The sequence below is a fragment of the Mesocricetus auratus genome, unplaced genomic scaffold, assembly GCF_017639785.1.
Source record: "Mesocricetus auratus isolate SY011 unplaced genomic scaffold, BCM_Maur_2.0 Super-Scaffold_100009, whole genome shotgun sequence".
NCBI classification, from domain to species: domain Eukaryota; kingdom Metazoa; phylum Chordata; class Mammalia; order Rodentia; family Cricetidae; genus Mesocricetus; species Mesocricetus auratus.
This window is the reverse complement of record NW_024429193.1, coordinates 16,038,681-16,064,478: the sequence shown is the minus strand read 5'-3', so window position 1 is coordinate 16,064,478 and position 25,798 is coordinate 16,038,681.

Below are 25,798 nucleotides of genomic sequence, written 5' to 3'. Positions count from 1 at the left end.
AGATGGAAAATGTCATTACCATGACAAGGAGTTAGATCACAGCTCCATTGTTGAAAAAGGAAATGTTCCACTTCATGTGGATGGGAACGGTAACAGGACATTTCCACACTCTAAGAGTTGACACTAACTATAGAGTAACATGATGACAACTAATGAAAATAAATAGTTTATGTACTTATGTATAAAGTACACATAAGTATGTATTATGTACACTTCGTATGAAGTAATATATAACTTTAAAGTGGGTTTTAAATGATGATGTGTAATTAAGGAATTTTAATGACTTATCTTTATTATGAACTTACAGTGCTCTTTTTCCTATTATTGGCAGTTATATTTGAATTCCTGTTGACTTTCCCCAAGCATAATAAGGATTGTTTTCCATATTTTGACCAGATTTTGGTTGGTGAAGTATAGATAAACTATATTCCAACTTCTTAAAGTGCAAAGTAGATGGTGAACATCTTTTAAAGGGACTGAGAATTTTTTGAGGGGGTGTAGTTCAGTGGGTGAAGTACTAGGGTTGAAAGCTAAAATAGAGACAATAAAAAAACACAGTCTGAAGGAATACTGGAAATAGAAAAGCTGGGCAAAATGGTCAGGTACTACAGATGCAAGCATAACCAACAGAATTCAAGGGATAGAAGACAGAATCTCAGGTGTTGAAGATACACTAGGGGAAATAGATTCATTGACCAAAGAAAATCTTTTTTTTTGGTTTTTGAGACAGGGTTTCTCTGTATTGTTTTGGAAGCTGTCCTGGAACTAGCTCTGTAGACCAGGCTAGCCTCGAGCTCACAGAGATCCGCCTACCTCTGCCTCCAGAGTGCTGGGAATAAAGGTGTGTACCACCAATGCCCGGCACCAAGGAAAATCTTAAATCCAACAAATCCCTAACACAAAATATACAGGAAATATGAGACACTGTGAAAAGACCAAACCTAAGAATAATAGGTATAGAAAAGGTGAAGAAAACCACCTCAAAGGGGCAGAAAACATACTCAGCAAAATCATAGAAGAAAACCTTCCCAGCCTAAAGAAAGACATGCCAATGAAAGTAAAAGAAGCGAATACAACACCAAATATAGGGGACCACAAAAAGAAGTCCCCTCGCCACATAATAGTAAAAACCCTGAACATACAGAATAAAGAAAGACTATTGAGAGCAGCAAAGGAAAAAGGACAAGTAACATACAAAGGCAAGTATATCAGAATCACACCTGACTTCTCCATGGAAACTCTGAAAGCCAGAAGGTCCTGGATACATATTCTAACAACACTAAGAGACACAGATACCAGCCCAGACTGCTATATCCAACAAAGCTGTCAATCACTAAAGATGGAGATAACAAGATATTCCATGAAAAACAAGAGATTTAAGCAATTGCCATCCACTAACCCACCCCTACAGAAAGTTCTGGAAGGAAAACTCCAACCCCAGGTTGATGGGGAAGTCCTGTGTATATGTCAATAAAGCACTGTTGGCCAATAGGGAAGCAAGATGAGTGGGACAAGGAGTTGAGGAGGATTCTTCTGGGAAAGAGAGACATAGGCAGACACATCATGTAGTCACCAGAGGAGGAAGAGGTCTGGATCCTTTCTCCGGTAAGAGAAATACTTAGATTAACAATTATGGGTTAAAACCTTAAGTCATAGATAGCCAGCAAGAAACCAATCAAATGGCCAACAGCTTCATAATTAATAGTGTCTTGTGTGTCATTTGGGGACTGCGACTGTGGCAGGGCCCAGGCAGGTGGCAAGGAAGGCTACACTCTACACAAGGGATTTAACTACAACCAGAAAAACATAGGCAATAGATGATCCCAAATTATCAAAAGCCAAAAGAAAAAAGAGGTGGAAATTCACATATAATTCCACCACCATCAACCATTCCAAACCAAACAAGAATGAGCAATCAATGGTCATTAATATCCCTCAATATTAATGGTCTTAACCCGTCCATAAAAAGACACAGGCTAACAGAATGGATTTGAAGACTGAACCACACCTGCTACATACAAGAAACACACCTTAGCCTCGAAGACAGACATTACATCAGAGTTAAAAAATGGGAAAAGTGGGGGGTAGTAATCCTAATATCTAACAAATTAGATTTTAAACTAAAATCAATCAAAAGAGATGAAGGAGGGCACGTCATACTCATCAAAGGAGAAATCCACCAAGAAACAGTTTCAATTCAGAATATCTATGCTCCAAATACAAAGGTATCCATGTTCATGAAAGAAATATTACTGAAAGTCAAATCACATATAAAGCCCCACACACTTATTTGTGGGAGATTTCAACACCCCACTCTCACCATTAGACAGGATTACCAGACAGAAACTCAACAAAGAAGCAAAGGAACTAATAGAAGTTATGACGCAATTGGGAGTAATATACATCTATACAACATTCTATCCAAATAAAACAGAATATACCTTCTTCTCAGAGCCACATGGAACCGTCTCAAAAATCAACCACATACTTGGCAAAATATCAAACCTCAACAGGTACAAATAATTGGAATAACTCCATGTACCTTATCAGACTACCATGCGTTAAAATTAGAATTCAACAACAACACAAATTGCAGAAACCCTACAAACTCATGAAAATTGAATAATGCGCAATTGCACCATTCCTGGGTCAAAGATTAAATAAAAAAAGAAATTAAAGAATTCCTAGAATTCAATGAAAATGAAGACACAATGTACCCAAACTTATGGAACACATTGAAAACAGTGCTACAAGGGATATTCATAGCACTAAGTACCTACATGAGAATTAACAGCACAGCTGAAGCTCTAGAACACAAAGAAGCAAACTCATCAAGGAGGAGCACACTCCAGGAAATAATCAAATTGAGGGCTGAAATCAATAAAGTAGAAACTAGGAAAACAATACAAAGAATCAATATAATGAAGACTTGGTTCTTTGAGAAAATCAACAAGGAAGACAAACCTTTATACAAAATTAGGAAACAGCAGAGTGTGAACATGCAAATTAACAAAATCAGAAATTAAAAGGGGAACATAACAATGGACACCGAGGAAATCCAGAGAATCATTAGGTCATATTTGAAAGCCTGTACTCCACAAAATTTGAAAGTCTAAGGGAAATGGACAATTTTCTGGATAGATATCACTTGCGAAAATCAAATCAAGAACAGATCAGCAATTTAAATAGACCTATAATCCATAAGGAAATAGAGGCAGTCATCCTTAAGTCTCCCAAACCAAAAAAAATCCCATGGGCAGATGACCTCAGTGCAGAATTCTACCAGAAATTCAAAGAATAGCTTATACTCATTCTTCTCCAAATATTCTATGCAATAGAAGCAGAAAAGTCTTTGCCAAATTCTTTCTACATGGCTTCAATAACCTTGATACACAAGCCACACAAAGACACAACTAATAAAGAGAACATCAGACCAATATCCCTCATGAATATTGATGAAAAATACTCAATAAAATTCTAGGAAATCACATCCAAGAACACATCAGAAAACTCATTCAACATAATCAATTAAGCTTCTTCCCAGGGATGCAGGGATGGTTCAACATATGAAAATCCATCAATGTAATCCACCTTATAAGCAAGCTGAGAAACAAAAATCACAAAATCATCTCATTAGATGCTGAAAAAAACCTTTGACAAAATCTAACACCCCTTCATGATAAAGGTCTTGGAGAGATCTGGGATAACAGGAACATACATAAACATAATAAAAGCTATATACAGAAAACCAACCGCCAACATCAAACTAAATGGACAGAAACTCAACGTGATTCCTCTAACATTAGGAACAAGACAAGGCTATCCACTCTCTCTATACTCTTCAATATTGTACTTGAAGTTCTAGCTAGATCAATGTGACAACAAAAGGAGAGCAAAGGGATACAAATTGGAAAGGAAGAGGTCAAACTTTTACTATTTGCAGATGATGTGATAGTTTACATAAGTGACCCAAAAAACTCTACCAGAGAACTCTTACATCTGGTAAACACCTTACCTTCAGCAATGTGGCAAGATACAAGATCAACACAAGAAAATCAGCAGCTCTCCTATATGCAGACAATAAAAGGACTGAGAAAGAAATCAGAGAAACATCACACTTTACAATTGCCACAAACAACATAAAATACCTTGGGGTAACACTAACCAAACAAGTGAAAGACCTGTATCACAAGAACTTTGAGTCTTTAAAGAAAGAAATTAAAGAAGACACCAGAAAATGGAAAGATCTCTCATGCTCTTGGATAGGTAGGATCAACATAGTAAAAATGGCAATCCTGCCAAAAGCAATCTACAGATTCAATGCAATCCCCATCAAAATCCCAGCACAATTCTTCACAGACCTTGAAAGAACAATTCTCAACTTTATATGGAAAAACAAAAGACCAAGGCTAGTCAAAACAACCCAGTTCAACAAGCAACATCCGGAGGCATCACCATCCCTGACTTCAAGCTATAGTCCTGAAAACAGCTTGGTATTGGCACAAATATAGACAGGTAGACCAATGGAATCGAATTGAACACCCTGATATTAACCCATACATATATGAACATCTGATCTTCGACAAAGAAGCTAAAAATATACAATGGGAAAAAGAAAGCATCTTCAACAAATGGTGCTGGCATAACTGGATGCTGGCATGTAGAAGACTGCAGATCGATCCATGCAAAGACCTCAACATAAATCCAGCCACACTGAACCTCTTAGAAGAGAAATTAGGAAGTACCCTTGAACAAATTGGCACAGGAGACCCCTTCCTGAACATGACAGCAGTATCGCAGACACTAAGATTGACAATTAATAAATGGAACTTCCTGAAACTGAGAAGCTTCTATAAGGCAAAGGACACAGTCAACATTACAAAGCAGCAGCTCACAGAATGGGAAAAGGTCTTTACCCCACATTTGACAAAGGGCTGATCTCCAAAATATACAAAGAACTCAAGTCACCAAAACACCAAATAATCCAGTTAAAGTGGCGTACAGAACTAAGTACAGAATTCTCAATAGAGGAACCTCAAATGACTGAAAGACACTTAAGAAAGTGCTCAACATCCTTAGCCCCCAGGGAAATGCAAAATCAAAACAACTCTGAGATGCCATCTTACACCTGTCAGAATGGCCAAAGTCAAAAACACCAATAACAGTTTATGCTGGAGCAATTGGTAGAAAGAGGAACACTCCTCCATTGCTGGTGGAAATGCAAACTTGTGCAGCCAGTATGGCAGTTCCTCAAGAAAATGGGAATCAGTCTACCACAAAACCCAGCAGTTCTACACTTAGGCATATCCCCAAATGATACACATTCATACCACAAGGACATCTGTTCCACAATGTTCATAGCAGCATTATTTGCAATCGCCAGAACTGGGAAGTGACCTAGATGCCCCTCAACTGAAGAGTGGATAGAGATAATGTGGTACATTTACACAATGGAGTACTACTCACTGTAAAACAACGGAATCTTGAAATTCCCAGGAAAATGGATGGATCTAGATGAAACCATCCTGAGTGACATAACCAAGGCACAGAAAGAAAAGCATAGTATTACTCACTCATAAGTGGATATGAGACATGCAGCAAAGGAAAATCAGCCTATAATCCATGGGGGCCTTTGTATTTGGGGCATAGGTGTTCAAAATTGAAACTCCATCTTGATTTATTTCTCCTGTGATGAGTATTAAGTGCCTTCCTTCATCTCTTTTGATTGATTTTAGTTTAAGATCTAATTTGTTAGATATTAGGATTGTTACCGCCGATTGTTTCTTGGGTCCATTTGATTGGAAAATCTTTCCCCAACCCTTAACTCTGAGGTAATGTCTGTCTTTGAGGCTGAGGTGTGCTTCTTGTATGCAGCAGAAGGATGGATACTATCTTCAGATCCATTCTGTTAGCCTGTGTCTCTTTGTAGTCGAGTTAAGACCATTAATATTGAGGGATATTAATGACCATTGATTGCTCATTCTTGCTTGTTTTGGAATAATTGATAGTGGTAGAATTATAGTGGATTTCCACCTCTTTTCTTTTGGCTGTCGGTAAAGTGGGATTATCTATTGCCTATGTTTTTCTGGTTGTAGTTAACTCTCTTGGGCTGGGGTTTTCTTTCCAGAACTTTCTGTAGGGGTGGGTTACAGGATACCTATTTTTAAATCTGGTTTTGTCATGGAATATCTTCTTTTCCCCATCTATGGTGATTGAAAGTTTTGATGGATATAGCAGTCTGGGTTGGCATCCATGATCTCTTAGTGTTGGTAGAATATCTATCCAGGACCTTCTGGCTTTCAGAGTTTCCATGGAGAAGTCAAGTGTGATTCTGATAAGTTTGCCATTGTATGTTACTTGGCCTTTTTCCTTTGCTGCTCTAAATAGTCTTTCTTTATTCTGTATTTTCAGGGTTTTTACTATTATGTGGTGAGGGTATTTCCTTTTGTGGTCCACTCTACGGTAGTGGTGTTTTGTAGGCATCTTATAGTTTCATTGTAATGTCTTTCTTTAAGTTGGTAAAGTATTCTTCTATGATTTTGTTGAATATGTTTTCTGCCCCTTTGAGATGGATTTCTTTTTTATTTTGTTAATTTTTTATTTTAATTTTAAATAGCTTGTTTTACATGTCAATCCCAGTTCCCTCTCCCTCCCCTCCTCCTGCATCCCCCTATACCCCCCAGCCTCCCACCCTACTGACAATTCCTTCCACACAGAGGATATCTAGAGTCTGTCATTTCACTCAGGGTAGGGTCCAGGCACTCCCCTAAGAGTCCAGGCTGAGAGAGCATCCCTCTTTGTGCTATGGGCACACGATGTCTGTTTGTATTCCAGGGATAAACACTGATCCACTGCTCCTCGCCGCTGACGGTCTGGGGTCCAAGAGCTCTCCCCTATTCAGATCAGCTGTCTCTGCTGGTTTTGCCAGCCAATTATTTGCCAATTTGTTCATCGCTCCTCTCTCTCTGTCACTGGGTTCCTTGGGTTCAGTTCAGTGTTTAACTGTGAGTGTTTGCCTCTGCTTCCATCAGTCACTGGATGAAGGCTCCAGGATGGTTATAGACATAAAGTTCATTATCAGGAATGGGCATTCGAGGTGGTCTCTACACTATTGCTTAGCTTGCCAATTGGTGTCATCCCTTTAGATCACTAGAGGTCACACTGGTTCCTGATCTGTCTTCTAACCTACGATTCCCTCTTCTCCCTATTCTACCCCCTACTCAACCTTCCTGTTCCCCCATGACCTACTCTCTCTTCCTCTTCTCCCCTCTCTTCTTCCCAGCTCCCACTCCTCCCCACCCCTCGCCATGTTCCCCATCTGTTCAGAGGATCTTGCCTCATTTCTCTTCTCTTGGGTACCATGCATATCTTTTAGGTTCTTTCCTGTTTCCCAGACTCTCTGTCAGTGGAAGTGCAGACTGGCGCTATCCTGATCCATGTCTAAAATCCATATATGAGTGAGTACATACCATGTTTGTCTTTTTGTGACTGGGTTACCTCACTCAGGATGGTTTCTTCCAGTGCTATCTATTTACCTGAGAATTTCAAGATTCCATTGTTTTTTTTTTCTGCTGAGTAATACTCCATTATGTAAATGTACCACATTTTCTCTATCCACTCTTCAGTAGAGGGGCATCTAGGTTGCTTCCAGGTTCTGGCTATTACAAATAATGCTGCTATGAACATAGTGGAGCAGATGCCCTTGTTGTATGAATTTATTGCTGGGTCTTGTGGTAGATTGATTCCCATTTTTCTGAGGAATTGCCATACTGATTTCCAAAGTTGCTGTACAAGTTGGCACTCCCACCAGCAGTGGAGGAGTGTTCCCCTCTCTCTACATCCTCTCCAGCATAAATTGTCTTCAGTGTTTTTGATTTTAGCCATTCTGACAGGAGTAAGATAGTATCTCAAAGTTGTTTGATTTGCATTTCCCTGATGGCTAAGGATGTTTAGCACTTTCTTAAGTGTCTCTTGGCCATTTTAGCCTCCTCTATCGATAATTCTCTATTTAGGTCTGTACCCCACAATTTAATTGGATCCTTTGGTGTTTTGGAGACTTGCTTCTTGAGTTCTTTGTAAATTTTGGAGATTAGCCCTCTGTCTGATGTGGGGTTAGTGAATATCTTTTCCCATTCTGTGGACTGCCTTTTTGTCTTGTTGACTGTGTCCTTTGCCTTACAGAAGCTTTTTAGTTTCAGGAGGCCCCATTTGTTAATTTCCATCTCAGTGCCTGTGCCACTGGTGTTATGTTCAGGAAGTGGTCTTCTGTACCAACTCATTGAAGAATATCTCCCACTTTCTCTTCTAAAAGTTTCAGTGTGGCTGGATTTATGTTGAGGTCTTTGATCCATTTGGACTTAAGTTTTGTACAAGGTGATAAACATGAATATATCTGAAGTCTTCTGCATGCCAGTACCAAGTTATGCCAGCACCATTTTGGACCAAAACGGCTGCAGCAGAAATGGCGATGGTGTATTTCTAGACTTGCAGCGGCAGCAGATTCATTTTGTCCTGTCAGTGTAGTACTTTGGTCAGATTGTGTGTCACTTAATTGTTCCATGACCGCATTTGGCTTCCTTCACTAACTTACTTTACATTTTCGGCAGTTGAGGTGTAGTTTATCTATACTCCATAGTACTAACAGCTGGTCAATATATGGGCAATAATTTTTATTGTGCTTGGTGAAAATTAACAGGATTTCAAGTACAGCTACTAATAGGAAAAAGAGTAGTGTATGTTTATTGTTACAGATAATTTATTAAAGCACTTTTGATATCTACAGATTACTGATCATCATTCAATATCTATCTTTAAAGCTTCACATTATGCTTAATTATCATGTTACTATGCAATCCAGAGTCACCTCTTAATGTTTGGAAATGCCCCGTTACAGTTTCAATCTTTGTGAAGTGAAAATTTCCTTCCTCGCCCATGGATTTGTGGATTCCTTTCTTTGTCGTGACAACAGCTTCTTTCATCTTCAAGTGGAATACATACATATATATATACATATATATATACATGTGTGTGTATTAGATTCCCATGTAGGTATCTTCATTCATAATACCAAGAGAGCATCTTTCGCCCTGCCCTGATCTCTTATTAGGATATTTGAGTCATGTACCCTCTAATGAAAGTTCTGCCTTTTGGGCCAAGCCACTGTTTACAACTGGCTAATGGGCAGGTAACAAAATTCATGCAACCGTAAATGGTTAAGATCTTTTACAGAGATGGAGAACTTTAGGGGGAAGGGCATGACTCGGTGGGTAATGTGCTTGCTGTGCAAACAGAAGGACCTACAGTCAGATCCCAGCACCAACATAACAAACCAGACACCTCTAAGTCTAGCCCTGAGGTTGGGGCAGGGGTAGGAGGATCCCTGGGGTGTACTAGCCAGCCTAGCCAACAGATCGGCTCTGGGTTCTCTGAGACACCCTGTCTCAAAAATAAGGTGGGAAGCACTTGAGAACACTTATGCTGTTTGCTGGAAGTGAATGCGAGCAGAGAAAATCACATTAAGCAAGTTAAATCTGTCTCAGAAAAACAAACGTATGCTTTCTTTAATATATAACTCTTAGACTGCATACAGATATATATATAATTACATATGTATATATGATATGAAAGTCAAAACATAGCCGTTTAGGGAGACAAGGAGGACTAGTGGAAGGGGAAAGCATGAAGAGAAGGAAAAGGTACAGAGGTGTGAAAACATACAACATGTGCTCATATGACACAGCAACATGTATAATAAATATAGTCAATGAAAATAAAAAGACAGTTTTGGGTCAACAAAGAACATCATAAAAGAAGAATTCTGACAACCCCATGTGAATAGCATTGGCACAATTCAGATAAATCAACTAATTTCTCAATGAAAGCATACAACACTAAATCAACCACATTTGTTATTTCCATGATTGCTGCAACAAAACACCCAGCAAAGGCAACTTTTTAGAAACCTTTCAGAATGGAAATGAAGAAATGTGCCAAATAATAATGTGAGATTTAAAATAAGTGGAAAATAATTCAAGCTTCAAAATGAGAGGAATTAGCTAAAATAATATTTATAAATCAATGTGTATTTGCACACTATGTTAATATGAGTTTCTTCTGAACTTCACAGAATGATCCTAATATTGACTCAGAGAATTATGTTGGTCATAGGGGTCAAAGCAGAGCTCTGAGAAGATAATCTGAGATCTCTAATACATGTGTATGAGCTGGTGTGGTGGCACACACTTCAAGTCACAAGACTTGAGGTGCTAAGGAAGATATCTATCAGTTTGAAGCTAGTCACAGTAAGAATTATCTTTTTTAAAATGTGTGTAACTGATACCAGAATTTATTAAAATAATAGAAAACATATCAGGAAATAATTATGAGTAAGAAAACTGCAAGACCATGCTTTACTGATAAGAAGCTATTTCAGTTATAGCCATTAAATCAAATTCCTCATTTTTAAGTTTTCTAATGCTCTCCTTGGCAATCTTGGGTTGTTCAGTCATCCAGTGTCTGGGGTTCTTGATTCCCTCTACTCTGCCACTCTCTGAGGAGTCCAATTTACCCACTGCAGTAAACATGTTAGGACAGTGACTGGGTCTAATGAGTCTTCACGCTTCTCACAGTGCTGTGAACACAGTGTGAGGGCTCAATAAACACCAACATACATTGTGTCAATTGGTTTCCCAATTTGAAAATTCTGCCTCTGTTCTGTGTGAACTCTGTGATCCCTGTTGCTGGGCAGTGGAGCTTGCTACAGAGTTCATTTGTAATCTGCAGTTCAGCACAAAAACTTTCTGCACATGATATTCATAATCTCAGGTCTTGGGGAAAAACTTCCAGCAGCCTGATGTACAACAAACTGCACAGTCAAAATCTCAACCCATTCAGGAATGAAAACCAGCTGGATTCTAAGAAACCTAGCCTGTCTGCTTTCACTTCTGCCTGAAACAAAAAGGAGTCCAGTTTGTCCTGAATACATCAGCAAATCCTTTCTAACAGAAGAATTAGAGGAAGCATGAGGTTTTCCTTATCCATTGTTTAGAGACTTGTAGACTTCAAATTCAGAGAGGGGGAAAGGACAGGCATACAAGGTAAAAGAAGTTTCTGATGGTGTTGGTAAGACATAGTCATACAGAAACCCAATGTGAACCTATACAGAACCCAACTGAACAAAACTCAGTTTACCGTTCTCTGAAATCCCAGATGGAGCAGTTTTGTGAACATCACGGTCTGATAAACTACTAAAAGCACATCAAGGGTCTGAGGAATGGCTAGGTGGCTAAGAGCACGGCTTTCTGTTCTTACAAGGACCACAGTCTGTATCTCAGCAACCATTAGAGCAGCTCACAACTGTTTGTAACTCCAGCTCCAGGGAATCCCACTCCCCCTTCTGACTTCTGCATGGACCTGCACACAGGTGATCGACAGTCACATGAGGAAACAAAATAAAAACTTAAAAACTAAAAAATCCAACACTTTCAAGCTATACTTATTGTTCTCCAAACTGCAGACGAAATGCATATAGAACAACATACTAACACCTAGAAAGATGGAGTGCACCTGTCACATAACACAATAATCACATATAGATTGTGTTGGGCTTTGTTTGGATTTTACAAGACAGGGTTTCTCTGTATTGTTTTGGAGGCTATCTGTCCAGCCCGGCCTCGAACTCACAGAGATCCGCCTGCCTCTGCCTCCCGAGTGCTGGGATTAAAGGCGTGCACCACCACCGCCCAGCTGTGTGTTAGGCTTTTGAAGTTATTGCCCCTACAATAACTTCACAGGATTACACTCAAGAAAGTGAACATTCAGCACACAGGGCTATAGAAGATGGGAAATCTTCACTGCAAACTTAGACTGTGTCTGAGGAAAGGAGTGAGGCCCTGCACAAGGTCATGGACACTCAGGACTTAGCCTGGGCCACATGGAATATCAGTATACACAACTCCATCAGCCTTACAGCACAGGGTAACTGGTCTAGAATTCCAGTTTTTCAACTAGTATGAGGCATCCCTCTGAAGGGCTCTTTGACCTTTCTCTGTCCCCATAATCTCTGTGTCTTTCTGTCCAGCTGTTCAAGTTGGCCCCAAACTCATACTTCTCTGCTATTTGGTACCACAATATCTGCTGTGACCCAATTCAGTTCTGACAGCTGCTCACTGGGTCTCAGACAGTTAAGAAGATACTATGGATCTGCCATCTATGGGTTGTTTTAAACTGTCACACAGGTCCATGCTTGGTGTGTGATTTATGCGATCTGATCCCACACTGGGAGAATAGTAAACAGCCTTCAGGAAGTCAATGACAAAAGGAAGCATTTTTGGACAAACATAGTCAAGTGAGAGTGTTAAAAGGAGGGGCTTGTGGGGCTGAGTTTAGCTGGAGTTTACTCTTAATCTTTTACAAAATAATGAGAATCAGGAGTTTTATACTGAATGATGGGTGAATACCCCCATTCATTTCCTGCTTGGCAGAGTTCCTTGTGTCCATGTCTGTTGTCACATTTTCTTTGACAAGAGCAGGACAGAAGTATCTTATTTTCTTTTCTGAACATATGCTTTAACTCTTGCCTCCTAAGCAAAAGTTAGTTGAAAGAAATGAAGGCAAAGAGAGGAGAAGACCGCAGGGAGGTCTTCCCTGTCAGTATGGATGCTGTGCCTCCTTCTGTAGTGCTGGTCACATGCTCCCTGAGAGAAGGATGCTGTAAGCCAGATTTGTTGGACTTCAATCTGATACACTGGCTTGCCCAGTTCATATCTGAGAGGGAGAGTGTGAAATGAGAAATGGCAGATAGAGATGATAAGAAAGAGAGACAGACAGATACAGGACAGAGTTTGGGAGCAATCCAATGAATACTGGACCTTCCAAATTTATTCTTCAACATTCTTAAATACCCCCAAACAAAAAGGGAAACATGGAAAAAGACTTCTTTATCAAGATACAAGGAAGAAACAGACCTTCTTCCTTAATTCTTCAAATATTTGGTAAGCACACCTCGAACTAAATTTCTCATTATATGGCCTTGAGATCACGAGTAACTACAACTCAGAGAAAGTCTCCTGTTATTTAGATAAGACATCTACAACCAAGATGAAACATCCTACAATAGCCAAGCCTTAAACCTCTAGGTCTTATGACATTAACCTTGGAAATAAGGATAGTTTAAACCCTCTACCTTAAGTCAAGATGAGGCAGAACCATCTCTGTGGGCCCTGATATGATGAGACATGACACCTGAACAAATCATCCTAAGAGTCAGAGTGGCCTTGAGGGAAGTCCCAGTACAGCCTCTTCCTCTTTCTGATGTGGAGTGGATGCTGCTTTGATGGATAGAGTCCACCCTGTGAGTGTAGGATGTCCCTAATGGTAAATAGCCTAATATATTACAGCTGCTGAGAGTACCATACAAGACAAGGGTTTGTAAGCAAGTTTTGGCAGTAATATTTGTGTAGTCTTTGTTGTGGACTGTAAGACATACATTTAGCTGTCTTCACAAAATAAACTTAACAAAATAATGGAGATCTTAGAGTGGGGGAAGGCATCAGCACTATCTGCTTCATTTTGCCCCCGATTTGTCAGGAAAAGTAGAAGAGAAAGAAGGATGGGATCCATGGAAAGAATTGAATAGTAAGAAGGAAGAGAGTGAATCAAAATCATCATAGAAGACAGCTTTCACCTCTGACCTTTAATGGAGAGAAAGGGAAAATTTGACATATATACCAGGCATGCTTATAATGGCTCAGCATAAAACTATGATAATTAAGAAACAATCATCTGAACTGTGTGAATTGAAGACCCTTGACCAAAATGAAAGCAAGATCCTCACTGACATGTGGACAACGTCGGTGGATGGGACAGGGTGATGTTAGGAACAGGGTAGTGGGTGAGAAAGTGTGGTCAGTGGGATAGGATGGTGGGTGGGACCAGCTTGAGTGTGGGGGAAGGAGAGAAATATAACCATCCCTTCATTCTGAAGAATAAGCCTACATAGGCTGAGGCACTATCACAGAAAACATTCTCTGAGAGACTGGCTCACAGGAGCCGTTGGGGACACTAGAATAACACAGTCTGAGGACCCCATGAATAGCAGAGAGTTGAAGATGATGGAGGAAGGACAGACATTACTGAAGACCCTGGGTAGGGTTATGGTTAGGGTTAGGTTTAGGATTAGGGCTAGGGCTAGGGTTAGGCTTAGGGTAGGGAGGAGGCACTGTGTGGTAACTGATTCACTGGGTTAGAGGGGACAGTGTTCACAGAAAAGTTAAGCTGGCGGTTGGGTCATCAGGGACCTTGGAACTGACAAGGGACTTTACTGTGTTTACTCTTCTATGAGAAACAATCAAGAAAGAAGAAGGAACACAGAGACAAATACATCAACATTGTCATACCACCATGGGGACTAGCCTCAGGGACTGAGGCAGGACTAGGATTGCCCTGTCAGTTTGGTGTTGTTATAAAAAAATTAAAATGTCAGAGGCTGGATATTTTATGCAAAATGGAGATTCATTTGGTTGCCAGCACTGGAACCTAAAAATTCTAGAGTGGTAGTTCACTGTCTGCTGAAAACACATTAATTACATTACAACATGCCACATACCACCTTGTCAAGGTAGTCAGAAAGGGCTGATGTCAGCATAGAACAGTAGACTCTATTAGAAATCAGTCTGCCCATAAAGTTTTCATAGTTATTCACTCATTATACAGACAGGCAACATAGTAAGGTGGTTCAAGACACAATTGGGAGTCAAGAGTGCTTTCATCAAGATTCCTTAAATGTTATAAGTTGATGTCTGGTAAATTCTTCCTCTGCCTTTATTTCTATGAACTCAGGAGACAATATCTGTTACCACATTAACAGATGTGATCACAGAAAATACATCAGCATTGAACTGGAACTCCTGTATGAAAAAAGGCCCTGCCACCTAACTGCATGGAGCCTACAAACCAGGTGCTCTGTGTCAGGAGCTTGGAAAGCACGCTGTCCCCTCACTTACTTCACCTCTGAAAGGATATACAATTCCATGGTTTGCCTGTAATTTTCAGAAATTAGGCTATAAAGATTATACATACACTTCCCCCTCATCTTTGCTTTTCCAAGCAGCCCACAAACTAAAAATTATTCTGTAACTCAAGGAAATGCTTTGGGGGGGATTGTTTGGATGCTTTTTCTTTGTCTGCCTTTTTCCCCCAGCTATGTTTAATTATATTTTGGATTCCTGGGTGATCCAGCCTCTGCACTGGTTCTTGACCATACAGATAGTGTCAAGCTTGGGCTCCCTCTTGTGGTATGATTTTAAATAACATATGGGCTCAAGATCTCGCTGAACCAAATACTGAAGATTCTGGTTGGGAAGTCCTGACAAACCCTCCCCCTAGCACAGCTCACTGAACTTTTAAACAATTTTTTATTCACTGCCATAACCAGATGGTTTCAGATTCTCAGTACTTCACCCTACTCAAAGGTTACAGGGATTTTCAACATTTGCTCACCTGGGGAAATCCAGAAAGCCTCACAGGATTGCAGGAATTAAAAAAAGTCAAAGCCCATGCATCTGTGCTGAGCAGCAAGAGCAGTAAGAAGGGGCACTAGCTCTTGCTAGGTCTGGGGAGTCCTGATCAAAAAGGTGGGGCCATCAGCAGGAATGAGATGGCATTTTCAGGATTAATTCATTTTCTTTAGAACTACTGTGACTAGAAAAGGGGGCAGTAGCAGAGGCCCAGCAGCAGATGAACCCCTGGGTGGTATTATCAGGATAGCCAGTCTTTAAGGGTCACCACCAAACTCAATTTTAGTTAGGGACCAGGAGACATGTGACTGAAACAGAGCAGGATATGCATTGGGATTGTCTTTCTCAGTGTTCACCTCTTTTCTGGTGACAGGGACACAGTTAAATGACTACGATCATCATGGACCAGAGTTACTACTGAAAGGTCTGACTGTGATTGATTTACAAGAGGGGAAACAGAAAGAGATGTAGAGTAAAGAACAAAGAGAGAAAATGCTGTGTTGATGGAAGAACACAAGGTCTATTCTAGAGCTGAATGTGACTGATTGATGATCCGGGACCACAAGCTCAGCTTACCACACATAGCTTGTTCTAACTAGTCAAGTCTCCTGAAATTTCTGTAGCAACAGAATAAAGAAAGTCATAGATCAAGGTACTATTAAAATGCATTGGTGGCGATGTGGGGTGGGCAGATACGGGAAAATAGGGACTATAAGCCTTCTGGTGATATCTGATGACAGTCTAGCCTTTGGAGTGGTGAGCCAAGGGGCCTCTTGGAACATTACAAAAAATGTTTTCATTAAAAGTCACAAGGAGGTTAAGTCAAGAACAACAATGGGCAATAAAGGGCCATGGGGGCAGCTAAAGATAACCCAGGAAAATCTGGCTCCAGATTTACAACCATCAGATCTCCACATTCATATGAATTCTAGTCAGTCAGCCTTGTAGGTTCATTGACAGTTGTGGATGTTTTCTGGGAACCTCATGTCACAGCTGAAACCCAGAGTGAAAGATGAAGGACAGGACAGTGGCCATCACACATCTGATATCGGCTACCAAGTGAATTTCTTCGGCTGGAAGGTTGGCTCATTCTTCAGGTGCAATTACTTCCTAATCCTTCCCTTCAGGGTCAGTCCCCATATTGTAGTGAAGGGCTCACAAGACTGAGGACTAAGGCTGCTTACCTTGTCCCCAACCCCAGACCCTCAGACAAATGTTTCTGTCTTCTGAAAATCAGAACCCCAGTCTAAAGTGGAAATACTAAGATACACAAAATTGGGATGTCCAGTGATATTTTATTGAGAGAGAAATCACTTACGTGAGAAGCCAAGAAAGCTGAGAACCAAAGGTCCACATGCTGCTCTCCAGGCCAAAACCGGAACCCAAAAGAGTCTCCTCCCCCTAGCTCATTTTATCCGCTGTACCCTCTACCTGTGAACACTTCCATGGGTATGGGCAGCGCTACAGGTACATAAGATCTCTCCCTACAATTCCCCTTTTAGTCTAAAGAAAAGAGTTAGACTTAAAACAAAACTAAATTGTGTCAATATGTAAAATGTCACAAATATATATAAAGCATATACGCATAAGTGATAAACAAATTATATCTACCTATATCCTATCCTTATCATATCTATCCCATCTAAACCCTAAACTTATCTGAAAGAGATACTCAAGTCTGAATATCTCCTTCCAATCCCAACCCTAAATAATTGAAAACCTACTCTAACAGATGTAATGTCAACAGTAGTGGAAAGGGGAGTAGTATTCTCAGAATTACTTCCTGCTGAAATGGGATGACAATAACCTCATGGGGTCCTGAAGGAAGAAAATGTTAGTGTAGTGAAAGTCTCGAGTGGACGGGCTACAGCATTTGTACCCATCACCCATCACACTTATGGGATTCAAAAATTATACAGGTTTTCCTTCACCTATGTCTCTGATGCACACAACACTGTTGTGATTTTTTTATTTTAATTTTAAATAGCTTGTTTTACATGTCAATCCCTGTTCCCTCTCCCTCCTCTCCTCCTGCACCCACCCTACCAACCCCAGAGTTTCATACTCTACCTTCTGAGAGAAAGAATGAGATTCCAGCTAATCCAGCTAATCTTGTCCCTATAGAGACAGGGGACAAGCCTGCACAATGGCCACAGAGGTCCGCATGCCAGGACCCATGTGCCTCATCTAGAATGTGAAAGGACAACTCTGAGAATCCTGTCTGACATCACGTAGACTGTGGTACGGACCATCGTGGGCCTCTACCACAAAGGCAAATCCTACCTCATGAACAAGCTGGCTTGGAAGAAAGCAGGTGAGTGCCACCAACACAGCTGTGCTGGCTCCCAAGAGTGCACTGCTTCCTGCATGAGACTATGAAGAATTTAACCTTTCACTCACAATTAGATGTTGTAATCCTTCTTGCTGTTCTTATTTTGTCTGTTTGCTTTTATTTTTGAGACAAGATCATGACATAAAGCATGAGCAGGCTTTCACCTCAGCATGCAGTCCAGGCTGATCCTGAACTCATGACCTTCTTGCCTTAGTCTCCTGAGTGCTGATGACAGGACTACCACCACATTTGACTCCTACTTTACCTTCTAAAAGCACAACTGGCTCCTTTCCTCGAAGTAGAAAGGAAGTAATAAATAAATTTAATTTATATGTTAATAAACTTTAAGGTATTGCTAAAGTGGTCATGTAATGACATCAAGTTGCTACTGGTCTTTAAGGTCAAAAAGAGTATCTATATTATATGTATTGACTTTTAGTTATTATCAATTTAAAAATATTTATCTTTATAATTTTTAAGTATCTAGTTCTATGGCATTAAACAAATTTATGCATCTGTATATCTTCCCCATCCATCTCTAGAAGTAGCTCATTGCCCATTCTTTACCACTATTCTACATGCTGTATCTATGAATTTGGCTGTCCTAGGAATGCCACATGAATAAGCAGATTCACAAAAATTATGTGGTTTTGTGACTAGCTCTTTCATTTAACATGACACCTTCAAGGTTTGTCACTGTGAGAATGTGTGGCAATTTTTCTTCATTTTGAGGTTCAGTAATAAAGTATGTCTGACATCACCTTATCCACTCACCTGTAGACAAGACAGCTTGAAGACTCTGAATGATGCTGACAGGAAGATAGAGACTGCAAACATTCCTTCTTGTGATTTCTGTCCAAGTCAAGTTTTCCTGACTTGTAGCTATGAGGTTTGGAGTGGGAGGGGTGTGGCAGCTCATATATGTACTATAGCAGCATGAACAACCTATCTGGGTGCAGACCTCCGGTTTCAGTTGCGCTATGATTGGTGACCCGTCCAGCAGGCCAGGTTATTTACTGGGTCTCAAGTAGGTGTCACCTGTAGGAGTCAAACGGGGGGAGAGAGAAGTGGAAGCCAAGCGCATAAAGACAGAGTCAGTCTGAGTTGCGTCAAGGCTTCGTTTATTAGCTAGCAAGATTTCATTTTTATAAAGCGGTTTAGTCAGGGCGGGGGATGAGGACAGGGGCAGTGGAAAGTACCGGGCCCAGGTACAGGAGGAAATATATCTTATAGAATACCTTGTGTTTAGCCTATTCCAGGAACCAATGTATGCATGACCAGTTTGTTCATAATAACTTTTCAATTCAAATTGTTTCAATTCAAACTGCCACTTAGTTCTGCTACAACTTAAAGGTCTCCGGGACTCCAACAGATTGGGACTAGGTGCTATGATAATCCAGCTGAGTTATTATCTGCCCACATTACTGGGAGCTCCTTTAAGAGGGGGGCTCACTTGGCATCCCAGGGCTCCCTTCCCTTGGGGATTAAAGAGGTATTCTTCCCCCAGGGAATGAGCAACAAAAAATCCAGAGTTTAGAGCCTTCTTTTGAGGGAATTTTTGTTTGTAATATCATCTTTGAAGATCAGTTTTTGTGCAAATGCTCTTAGTGACCCTCATGGGTCACTATGAAGGAATGAGTCACTGTTCCTCTCCCTAGATTGAACTTTATTACAGTGGATCATGGGTAAATCTTGGTACCCATGGACCTTCAGATGAAAGTCTGTTGGGTGGGATTAGTGATCCTCTGGCTCCATTAGAAAGGATAATTGAGGCCTTGTGTTTATTAGGATGTCTACAAACTTTCCCTCTACTTTGAGAGTTACCATAGGCTCTGGGACAGAGACCAAACCCTGACCTCCTCAATTTTCTTCAATGTTGAGAACTTTATTGGAGATTTTTTTCCTCTGGCCAATTGAGGCACTCCCTGTGCCCCAATTCCTTACAAATAACACTGCTGATTTCTGCATAGACCTGTCCCCAATAGGTCTCCAATCTTGTGGGGTCCTGCTTTCTTGTCCCCTTCCCCCAGCTTGTCAGGTTGTTCAGCTGGGGGTCCTCATTTAATGCAGCCAACATTACTTTGCAGTCTTCCTAGCCTTCCTCTCCTCCTGGTCCTCAGGATTGCTGTAAACCCTGATGACTGTTTCTACCAACTGTGAGAGATTTTTCTCCCTCAAATCCCTCCAACTTCTGAAGCTTTTTTCTTAATGTCAGATGCAGATTGAGTCACAACAGCTATGTTGATAGCCCTCCTATACTCTTCTGCTTCTGGGTCTGTAGGGAAATAGGTGAGATACACTTCCATCAGTTGATCCAGAAAAGCAATTGGGACTCCTTGGTTTCCTGGACTACCTGAATGACTTTAGACAAATTTGTGGGTTGCTTTGCAGTCACCCAGAGACCACCCAATAAGGTCTGGAGAAAGACCCTCTGGGAGTCTTTACTTCCACATCAATTGGGGTCCAAGCTGGGCCAAAGAGAAGGGAAGACTGTTGGAATGGCTGCCATCATCTCCAGATCCAGCTTCCTAGACTCCCTTGATATTCTTTCCCCTTTTCAAAAAGTGAAGAAGTTTACCAGGAACACCTGAAGGTTATCCCAGGTGTCAGTAGAGCATGGTCCTGTTCAGAACTAAGTGGATGAGCCACCTCTTCAGCTGAGTCCCAGAGACCAAATGCCTCATTTATTCCTAACAATAGAGGGGCAGAACGAGACCAGGAAAGGAGAGGAGGCTGGGAGTCCAGGGAAGCAGCTGTTCCTCGGGCAGCATCAGGCAAACAGGCCAGTTTCCTGGCCTGTGCTCCAGTGCCTGCGGATCACCTGGGAATGGCACAGAGCTCCCAATCCCGGCGGGAGCCAAGCAACCCAGACTCCAGATCTTCTCTCCCACCAACGAGACCAGGAAAGGAGAGGAGGCTGGGAGTCCAGGGAAGCAGCTGTTCCTCGGGCAGCATCAGGTAAACAGGCCGGCTTCCCGGCCTGTGCTCCAGTGCCTGCAGATCGCCTGGGAATGGCACAGAGCTCCCAATCCCGGCGGGAGCCAAGCACCCAGACCCCAAGTCTTCTCTCCCACCAACGAGACCAGGAAACCAGAGGACCCAGGGAGACCAGGACCAGCATTCGGACAAGGAATAGAAGAACCACCAGATTATTGGACTTGCTAGCACCCACCAAAAGGGAACTCTGGTCCCCAGACCAGTAAGGGGCTCTTTCTGCACCCACTAGAAGAAGAGATGGGAAAGAGACAATACAAAAACACAGTCAGCAACCGAAAAACAAATATGACACCGCCAGATTCTAGAGACTCCACACCAGCAAGACTCCAACATTCCAATGCGGATAAAGCAGAAGATAACGACCTTAAAAGCACTTTCATGAAAATGATAGAGGCCCTAAAAGAGGATATTGGAAAATCCCTCAAAGAAATGGAAGAAAAAACAAACCAAAAAATGCAAGAAATGGAAGAAAAAACAAACCAAAAAATGCAGGAAATGGAAGAAATGAAGCAAAAAATGCAAGAAAGGGAAGAAAAAACAAAGCAAAAAATGCAAGAATTGGAAGAAGAATCATACCAAAAAAGGCAGGAAATGGAAGAAGAAACAAAGCAAAAAATGCAAGAAATGGTAGAAAAAACAAAGCAAAAAATGAAAAAAATGGAAGAAGAAACAAACCAAAAAAGGCAGGAAATGGAAGAAGAAACAAAGCACAAAATGCGAGAAATGGAACAAAAAGCAAACCAAAAAATGCAAGAAATGGAAGAAAGAACAAACCAAAAATTCATGAAAGGCAACAAACGGACGAACAGATAAACAGAAAATTGCAAGAAGCAATGCAAACACTGCAAGGGTTGAAAACTGAAATAGAGTCATTAAAAAAAACACAATCTGAAGAAAGGCAGAAAATAGAAAAGCTGGACAAACAGTCAGGCACTACCAATACAAGCATTACCAACAGAATAGAAGAGATGGAAGAGAGAATCTCAAGTGTTGAAGATACGCTAGGAGAAATGGATTTATCAACCAAAGAAAACCTTAAATCCAACAAATCCTTAACACAAAACATCCAGGAAATATGGGACACCATGAAAAGACCAAACCTAAGAAAAATAGGTATAGAAGAAGGAGAAGAAATCCACCTCAAAGGGGCAGAAGGCATATTCAACAAAATCATAGAAGAAAACTTCCCCAACCTTAAGAAAGACATGCCAATGAAGGTACAAGACGCCTACAGAACACCAAATAGAGTGGACCACAAAAAAAAATCTCCTCGCCACATAATAATCAAGACCCCAAACATACAGAATAAAGAAAGAATATTAAGAGCAGCTAAGGAAAAAGGTCAAGTAACATATAAAGGCAGACCTATCAGAATTACACCTGATTTCTCCATGGAAACTCTGAAAGCCAGAAGGTCCTGGATAGATATTCTACCTGCATTAAGAGACCATGGATGCCAGCCCAGACTACTATACCCGGCAAAGCTCTCAATCACTATAGACGGAGAAAACAAGATATTCCATGACAAAACTAGATTCAAGCAATATGTGTCCACTAACCCAGCCCTACAGAAAATTTTGGAAGGAAAACTCCAACCCAAGGAAGCTAACTACAACCAGAAAAACATAAGCATTAGAGAATCCCTCTCTACCAACAGCCAAAAGAACAAAGGGGTGAAATTCCACACATAATTCCACCAACAACAACCATCGCAAATCGAAGAAGGATGAGCAATCATTGGTCATTAATATCTCTCAATGTTAATGGCCTTAACTCACCCATAAAAAGACTGGCAGATTGGATTCGAAGACAGAACCCTTCCTTCTGCTGCATACAAGAAACACACCTCACCCTCAAAGACAGACATTACCTGAGAGTTAAAGGTTGGGAAAAAATTTTTCAATCAAATGGACCCAAGAAACAAGCAGGGGTAGCAATCCTAATATCTAACAAACTAGACTTTAAAATAAAATCAATCAAAAGAGATGAAGGAGGTCATTACATACTCATCACAGGTGAAACCCACCAAGATGAAGTGTCTATCCTGAACATCTATGCCCCAAATACAAAGGCATCCACATTCATTAAAGAAACATTATTAGAACTTAAATCTCATCTAAAGCCCCACAGTTATAGTGGGAGATTTCAACACACCACTCTCACCACTAGACAGGAATACCAAACAGAAACTCAACAAAGAAGCAAAAGGTCTAATAGAAGTAATGACCCAACTGGGATTAACAGATATCTATAGAACATTTCATCCACATAAAAAAGAATATACCTTCTTCTCACCACCACATGGAACCTTCTCAAAAATCGACCACATACTTGGCAACATATCAAACCTCAGCAGCTACAAAAAAATTGGAATAACTCCATGCATCTTAGCAGACCACCATGCTTTAAAATTAGAATTCAACAACAACACAAATTGCAGAAAACCTACAAACTCATGGAAATTGAATAATGCTCAACTGCACCATCCCTGGGTCAAAGAGGAAATAAAAAAAGAAAGACTTCCTCGAATTCAATGAGAATGACAGCACAACATACCCAAACCTATGGGACACTTTAAAAGCAGTGCTACGGGGGAAGTTCATAGCACTAAATGCTCACATGAAGAAACAGGAGAACAGTTATACCAGAGAATTAACATCACAGCTGAAAGCTCTAGAACACAAAGAATCACACTCCACCAGGAGGAGTAGACGCCAGGAAATAATCAAATTGAGGGCTGAAATCAATAAAGTAGAAACCAGGAAAACAATACAAAGAATCAATGCAACGAAGAGTTGGTTCTTTGAGAAAATCAACAAGATAGACAAACCTTTGTCCAAACTTACCAAACAGCAGAGAGTGAACACGCAAATTAACAAAATTAGAAATGAAAAGGGGGACATAACAACAGACTCTGAGGAAATCCAGAGAATCATTAGGTCATACTTTGAAAACCTGTACTCCACAAAACTCGAAAATTTAAAGGAAATGGATGACTTCCTGGACAGCTATCAATTGCCAAAATTAAATCAAGAACAGATAAGCAATTTAAATAGACCTATAACCCGTATGGAAATAGAAGCTGTCATCAAAAGTCTCCCAACCAAAAAAAGCCCAGGTCCAGATGGCCTCACTGCAGAATTCTACCAGAAATTCAAAGAACAGCTTATACCAATTCTTCTCAAAGTGTTCCACACAATAGAAGCAGAAGGGTCTTTGCCAAACTCTTTCCATGAGGCTTCAATAACCTTGATCCCCAAGCCACACAAAGATACAACTAAGAAAGAGAACTTCAGACCAATTTCCCTCATGAACATTGATGCAAAAATACTCAATAAAATACTAGCAAATCGGATCCAAGAACACATCAAAACAATCATTCACCACGATCAAGTAGGTTTCATCCCAGGGATGCAGGGATGGTTCAACATACGAAAATCCATCAACGTAATCCACCATATAAACAAGCTGAAAAACAAAAATCACATGATCATCTCACTAGATGCTGAAAAAGCCTTTGACAAAATCCAACACCCCTTCATGATAAAGGTCTTGGAGAGATCTGGGATAACGGGGACATACTTAAACATAATAAAAGCTATATACAGTAAACCAACAGCCAACATCAAACTAAATGGACAGAAACTCAATGCAATTCCTCTAAAATCAGGAACAAAACAAGGCTGTCCACTCTCTCCATACCTTTTCAACATGGTACTTGAAGTTCTAGCTATTGCCATACGACAACAAAGGGGGATCAAGGGGATACAAATTGGGAAGGAAGAGGTCAAACTTTCACTGTTTGCAGACGATATGATAGTTTACATCAATGACCCAAAGAACTCTACCAGGGAACTCTTACAGCTGATTAACACCTTCAGCAAAGTGGCAGGCTACAAGAGCAACTCAAGAAAATCAGTAGCCCTACTATATACAGTTGATAAAAGGGCTGAAAGAGAAATCAGAGAAACATCACCCTTTACAATTGCCACGAACAACATAAAATACCTTGGGGTAACGCTAACCAAACAAGTGAAAGACCTGTATCGTAAGAACTTTGAATCTTTAAAGAAAGAAATTAAAGAAGCCCTCAGAAAATGGAAAGATCTCCCATGCTCTTGGATAGGTAGGATCAATGTAGTAAAAATGGCAATCCTGCCAAAAGCAATCTACAGATTCAATGCAATCCCCATTAAAATCCCAGCACAATTCTTCACAGACCTTGAAAGAACAATAATCAATTTTGTATGGAAAAACAAAAGACCCAGGATAGCCAAAACAACCCTGTTCAACAAGGCAACGTCCGGAGGCATCACCATCCCTGACCTCAAGCTCTATTATAGAGCTATAGTCCTGAAAACAGCTTGGTATTGGCACAAAAATAGAGAGGTAGACCAATGGAATCGAATTGAAAATCCGGGTATTAACCCACACACGTACGAACATCTGATCTTTGACAAAGAAGCTAAAAATATACAATGGAATAAAGAAAGCATCTTCAACAAATGGTGCTGGCATAATTGGAGACTGGCATGTAGAAGAATGCAGATCGATCCATGTTTATCGCCATGCACAAAACTTAAGTCCAAATGGATCAAAGACCTCAACATAAATCCAGCCACACTGAACCTCTTAGAAGAGGAAGTGGGTGGTACCCTTGAAAGAATTGGTACAGGAGACAGCTTCCTGAATATAACACCAGTAGCACAGACAGTGAGATCAACAATTAATAAATGGGACCTACTGAAACTGAGAAGCTTCTGTAAAGCAAAGGACACAGTAAGACAAAAAGGCAGCCCACAGAATGGGAAAAAATATTCACTAATCCCACATCTGACAGAGGGTTGATCTCCAAAATTTACAAAGAACTCAAGAAGCAAGTCTCCAAAACACCAAAGGACCCTATTAAAAAGTGGGCTGCAGAACTAAATAGAGGAGTCTAAAATGGCTGAGA